Below are 6,608 nucleotides of genomic sequence, written 5' to 3'. Positions count from 1 at the left end.
ATATTTTTTTTATTAGAATCCATGTGACTCTGTCATGCTAAATTTACCCTAAGATTCTGAACTAAGATTGAACATGGTGTAAGAAAGAAGAATCAAGAATAACCTACATGCGTGCGTGCATGCATGCATGTGTGCGTACATGTGCACGCGCACACACACAGATGCACAATTACTCAGTCACTAACTACACCCCAGCCTCTTATTTTTAGTTCCTATTCTTTTGGACTGAACTAAGTGATAGAGTGAACAAATGGAAGCTTGCTTGGAAAATTAGTAATGGTGCATTTGGGCCAGAGAAGAATGTAGACAGAAACAGCTCAGAGTTTTGTGTAGCCAGTATAATCTGGGAATATCCAGTAGCCCAAGGACCCAGAATTCTCTTAGCTTATTCCTCACTAATATCTGAAATCCTTCTTAAGACTCATTCTTGTATCCATAGAATGTTTTCCAAGTAGTAGAAGAGAAACACATGTGTATAATTTCCTCTAAGAGAGGGGGCCACGAGGAAACACGAGCTTTGAAGTAAGCATGATAGTATCTTAGGCAGAGAGGAAAATGAAATTGAGAAATGAATTGGAGGTGTCTACTGTGGTCCAGATGTTCAACCCCTCTGGATCTACACATGGCGTTGTCTTTAATTATGATCCTGGTCCTGGATAGTGGTCCTCAGTCATGTGACCTTCGCAGAAGCTGGGCTGAATGGAGCATTACTCCTGTAATTGCTGTTAACTTTGTCTAGTAAGATTGTGGGGGATTTGGAGGTTCTTCAGTGATTATTCTAAAACAATACTTGTGAGTTAACTTTTCCATGTTTAGTTGACCTACCTTTTCTTGGTGGTTAGTTGGTAGCTTTGTTGGGTGTTGGAGAATTCCGCTCTTCTGAGAATTTGATACCACAGTATCCGGAGGCAACACAGCTTTGCTGTTCTCATCACCAAGGTTAGCCCACACGTTTTCTTGATTGTGTCCTGTTTGCATTTTCACCAACAGCTTGGTTGCAAGAAGGAAAATACAGATTTTTATCAGGAAACATGAGCTGTGAACTGGGTGGGGCTGGAATGTAGCTCGCTGGTTCATGTGATAAAATTCAGCTCCCTTTCTTGAGGTACTAAGTAAGCCTAATGGTGCTCCAAAGTGTCATCATCCGGGGTTCATCAGGGTGAGGTCAGTCATCAGAACACAGCCCCGTGCATGAGTTCCAGTTTTAAGGAGACAGCAGTAGAAGCGTATATTCCCTGTCTCCGTTTGAAGTCATGGACCATTGCACTGGGACACTGTAGCCACACATGACTGCTGGGATGGGTCCAAATAAAACCTCTTTTCTTTAAAATACACCCAAGTCTATAGCATTTTAACATAGCATAGAACACCAATAAAGAAAATTTATACCTGCTTCAGGTGTTTTGGCGTAGTATCAAAGGACTCATACAAACCAGCGATTTTAAAAGTCTGTTTGGGTACTTGCTGGGTTCTGCGTTTTTTGATTTCTGAGCATATATTTGAAGTTAAGCTAATGTGATATAAAAACCCAGTTTAAAACTCCAAATACCTGACTCTACACCATTTGAAATGTTCAAAATGCAAGGAAGAAACATTTCCAAGAGATCAAGGTAGATATACCATCATACACTTCCAGCTAAGTACAGTAAAACATTGTGGACATTGACTGTGTAACAGGCATCAAACTGAACGTAAATAGAAACGGTAGGCTGCCCAGGGCCCTCAGGACTTGGTGAAGGACATACTGGTGGTAGGGTTTGTACTGCATTGTCCCAAACTAATGTGATCTAAGCTTTCCCTTCTACTCCAGGAACCCAGAATACAGAAATACGTTCTGTAAAGCTGGTTAAGTTGTAACGAGGTCTTCAGGGTGGGCCTAGTCCAGTCTGACTGGTGTTCTTTCAAAGGGAAAGTTAAGCACCGTACTTTTGCACACACAAAGGCCCCGTGAAAACACAGCAAGACAGCCACGTGTAAGCCCAAGCAAGGGCAGGGCAGGGGTACGTGTCAAGAAAATTCCTGCTGGCAATTTTGTTTTGATTTTAAAGATGGCGTCTCACTCCCTCTCAGGACCCTTTTCCCTTAGCCTCTTAAATGTTGACGCAGAGTCATTACCGTGCCTGGCACCTGCCTATACCTATCTTGGGTTTCCTTTCTCTAGCGTTGCAAGAAAATTGTCATTATTTTAGCCTCCTACAACATCTATAGCCACCCTAACAAGCTAGTGTTTGTGGTAGTTCCTTGGGTTTTCCTTTTTGTCTCAGGAATTCAAGACTTGGAACTGGAGAAAGCCAGGACTGTAACAAGACAGTTTAGAGTGGGGGGGGGGGACGACAAAAAAAATTGCTCTCTGTAGTCACTGTGCCTGGGAGAACACAGTTTTTACTGTCATGGCTCTGCTAGAAGCAAATAATGTTTAAGATGCTTGTCACCCTCCCGTACCGCATTGGCACCAAGGAAGGAGTGGCAAAAATACTGGGGTGCAGTTTCCAACACCTCCAACTCTCGACCATGTTGAAGCAGGGGTTAGACGTGAGATTGAACTTGTCTCTGCTGGCTGGTAATGACTACTATGCTATCAGAGAGATCATTTGGGGGCCCTAGACTTCCATTGGGGTACTCCTCTCTTCCCACTAGAGTGGTGTCTAAAGGTGGCTGCATGGGGTGCTTTTGACTGTTGCCACAAGAGATAACCCACGGAAGCGAGGGGAGCAGTGCAGAGGCAGCCACCCCTCCCAGTTGAATGTCACCGTCGATGCCTGGGGGAGTTGGGACTTCTACCCCAACCCCAGAGCCCTGTCAGAGGAAGCTGCTGAAACCAGTATTCAGAGCACAGCCAGGACCTTATAACACTGGCTTCAGCCAGAGGTCGCTCTGTCCAAGACACAAGAAGATCCCAAACTACGTAGCAGGGGAGCAGATGTACTGAGTGCTCCATGGCCAGATCTGACTACTTTCTAAAAGCAACTGGGAGGGGGCTGGAGAGATGGCTCAGAGGTTAAGAGCGCTGCCTGCTCTTCCAAAGGTCCTGAGTTCAATTCCCAGCAACCACATGGTGGCTCACAACCATCTGTAATGGGTCTGATGCCCTCTTCTGGCCTGCAGGCATACACACAGACAGAATATTGTATACATAATAAATAAATAAATAAATAATTTAAAAAATCAGAGAAGCCAAGAGGCAACCAGCTGACCTTGCATTTTGAACAGAGAGAGACACCATAAAAGATGCATCTTTTCTCTCTTCCCAGAACCAAAAGCTAGCTACATGGTGTCCCTTTGACTCCGCCTACTCTCTTTATATATCTGTTCAAACCTGGCTATATTCTGCCCTGATATAGGCTGAAGCAGCGTCTTTATTAACCATTGGTAATAAAACATATTCACAGTAATCATCAAAAGCAGTGAGGGCAGGAGCTGATGCAGAGGCTATGGAGGGGTGCTGCGTATGTGCTTGCTCCCTCTGGCTTGCTCAGCCTGTTTTCTTATAGAACCCAGCCCAGGGATGACACCACCCACAATGTGCTAGGCCCTCCCCTATCAATCACTAATTAAGAAAATGCCCTGTGTGCTTCGGTGCAGCCAGGTCTTGTGGAGGCATTTTCTTAATTGACATTTCCTCCTCTCAGATGTCTTTAGCTTGTGTCTAGTTGACATAAAACTACCCAGCACAAAGACTCAGACTGAAAATGATGAGAGGTGACTGACACCCAGCTTTGCCGTGTCACAAGATGGCAGTGGAGAGAAATGAGAGTGACGGTGTCTCTTCATGACTTCCCGGAGCAGAACCGTGCCCACCAGAAAGAAGTTCATGACTTGACAGTTCATCAAATTGCTTTTCCAGTGTCTCAGTCAGATGGCCTGAGCTAAATAAAACTCATCTGTTGACAGTGTGGTCCAGCTACGTTCGGTAGTATTCCTCTATGCATTTTGGCATTCTTCACTTGCAATCTTGTCATTATTCATATGAGTATTAATGCGTTGTTCAGACTGGGTTCAAACCCATGGGCTCATGTCACTCTCCTGCCTGGGCCTCTTGAGTAGCCAGCAGGGCCACTTCCGCAAAGGTATTTGGAATAGCCTGTTTCCTACTTTATAAAATTTGCTTCTCAGCAAGAAGAAAGGGGCCGAAAATCACAATGGTAGGACAGGCCATCTCAAATCAGAAACAGCAGCAGCCTGGCTCTGAGTCACACTCGATGGGCATGTCCTTTGTAGCAGGGGAGCTTCCACATGTTCTTCGGAGCTGACACATCTGCTCCTTTGCAGTAGCTTCGAGAAGCTTCAGAAGAGGGCAGCACTACACTGCTCTCTTCCCATGCCATTGGCGAGAAAAAAAGAGGGCTTCCCTGGGCTGAGGATTCCAGAGAGATGTAAGTCCAGCACCATCGTGGTGAGAAAAGCATGACCACAGGGAGGATGGAGACGGGAGCTGGAAGCTGAGAGCCGAGGACTCCCAAACAGAAAGGTAATTAATACACTTTAGAAGGAGGCTTACGGCTCAACAATGAGAGGAATAGATGGGGTGACATGGACCACGTGGCCTGATGGAAGGGGGGGAAATGAGATTGTATGGGAAAGAGGCTGTTTTGTTTCTAACTCATTTGATAGCCTAGGAGCTTTCTGCTGTGAGATATCTCTGGCTGAGATTTTCATGTGTAACAGCGAGACTAACAATTCTTCCTCCCTATATGTAGTCACAAGCCATTCTGCCCATATTAAAGAGAACTGGACTCCGAGGGTTCAGCAGTGAGCAGATGCGCGTGATGAACCCTATCAGGAAGGTCTCCGTGTAGCAAAGTGAGAGACACTGGTGACATCGGTGGCACATGGTTTTCTCGAGGGAGGAGAGAAACCCGGCCTAGATAAATAGGGGAGACAAGCTGACAACAGCGAGTGCTAAACAAGTTTGGAAGCTGGCAAGGCACACAGGAACCTTCCAGAAGCTAACAGTAGCTTGGCACGTCGAGAGACTGAACAGCTGAGATGGCTGTAATACAAGTTAAGGAATGGGGAAATGAGGGCGCTGAAGAGACAAGCAAGAGCATGCAGCATCTTTATCCTGAGAATGACTAGGAGGACTGACTCTAGATGTATTACAGGAATTAGAGCAGATGTCCCTTGTCTTAAGGCAGAGATGGTTAAGTTAGAAAGGATGGGTGTATTTGTTACAGTTCTGAGAAATTGGGAGGCCCAAACACAAAGAGCTGGCTTCTACCAAGGGCCTTCTTGCTTCAGCATCCTGTGGCAGAAGACGGAGGAGCGGGAGAGTATAAGAACAAAGAAGGGGACACAGCCAACAGACTCATAAGAACAGGAGTGACTCACCTGTCTCCTCCAAATGCTGTTGCCCAACAGTGTGCAGCACAGGAGCTTGCGAGGATACACTAAACTACAAGGTCTTTCATTAATGGGGATGGGGATCAAACATACATATTTCTACAAATTCCCGGCTCAAGCTTAGTAGTCCTTTTAACGGGTAAATATACGCAACAAGCTACACTAACACTTAAGGGACCAAAGTCCTCAGTTTCAGGTGAGCCTGGCTACACAGGACATTTCCCCCCAACAAGCAACAAGTTTTAGATGCTGTAACATCTTGTTGGCGCATCCCTCTGATGATGAAGAAAAGTAAGGAATCTGCAGCACCAAAATCAACCAACCATTGCCTTCAGGACTCTTAACAAATCCTACAGAGCCACGCCTTCTTTGAAGGCTGCAGAGGGCTTGGGGCACAGAGCCAGATTCTTGTGAAGCAAATCAGAAAAGCAAGCTGAGAGGCTGTGTCTTGACGCAGTAGTGAAAGCAGTGCGTCCCACTGAAGAGGGCAGTGTGGAGGCTTCTTTTCAGACTTGCAGAACAGGTCGGTGGAGACGAAGCAAGCACAAGGTGCCTGACTTGTCTTCCCATTCACAAGGACAGACTCTGAAGTGGCTGCAGTATGGTGGACCCTATGGCACCTGAGCCACTAGCGAGAGGAAATGCAGGTTCCGTCTGGGGAAATTAACTCCGGCTTCAAAGAAAATAAATGGATTGGGGCTATTAGCTGTATACAATGTGGGCTGGACAGAGGGCTCAGCAGTTAAAGATAGCTACTCTTGTGGAGGACCTGGGTTCAATGCAAAGCTCCCACACAGAGGCTCACAGCCATCTGAAACTCCATTTCCCAGGAGATCCAAAGCCCTCTGGAATTCACTATATAGTGACCTGGAACTCACAGAGATCCCATCTCTGCCCCTGCCTCTGGAGTGCTGGGATTAAATGCTTGTACCAGCACACCAAAGCAAAAACACCCATGTTTATAAAATAACAAAAAAAAATAAAAATGTCATCTCAATACTGTTAAAAAAATATGTAAAATCAAATTGATGTGACATGAACTCAGAAAGAGCCACAAAAATGAAGAAATAAGGAACGACAAAAATAGAGAATGACAGTATGCTTTTAAGGAAATAAAAGAGTAGCTCGGAAATCTAGCCACGGACCTATTCCAACAGGCATTAGAGCACACAGAAAGAGTAGAAATCAGCTAATAGACCTGACAGGCTAGTAAAATAGTGACAAATATTTTACTAAAGGATAAAAATATTCACACAAGGAGAGTTTGG

The sequence above is a fragment of the Alexandromys fortis genome, unplaced genomic scaffold, assembly GCF_014885135.2.
Source record: "Alexandromys fortis isolate MF-2015 unplaced genomic scaffold, M_Fortis_MF-2015_v1.1 scaffold_116, whole genome shotgun sequence".
NCBI lineage: Eukaryota > Metazoa > Chordata > Mammalia > Rodentia > Cricetidae > Alexandromys > Alexandromys fortis.
This window is presented reverse-complemented; position numbering follows the sequence as displayed.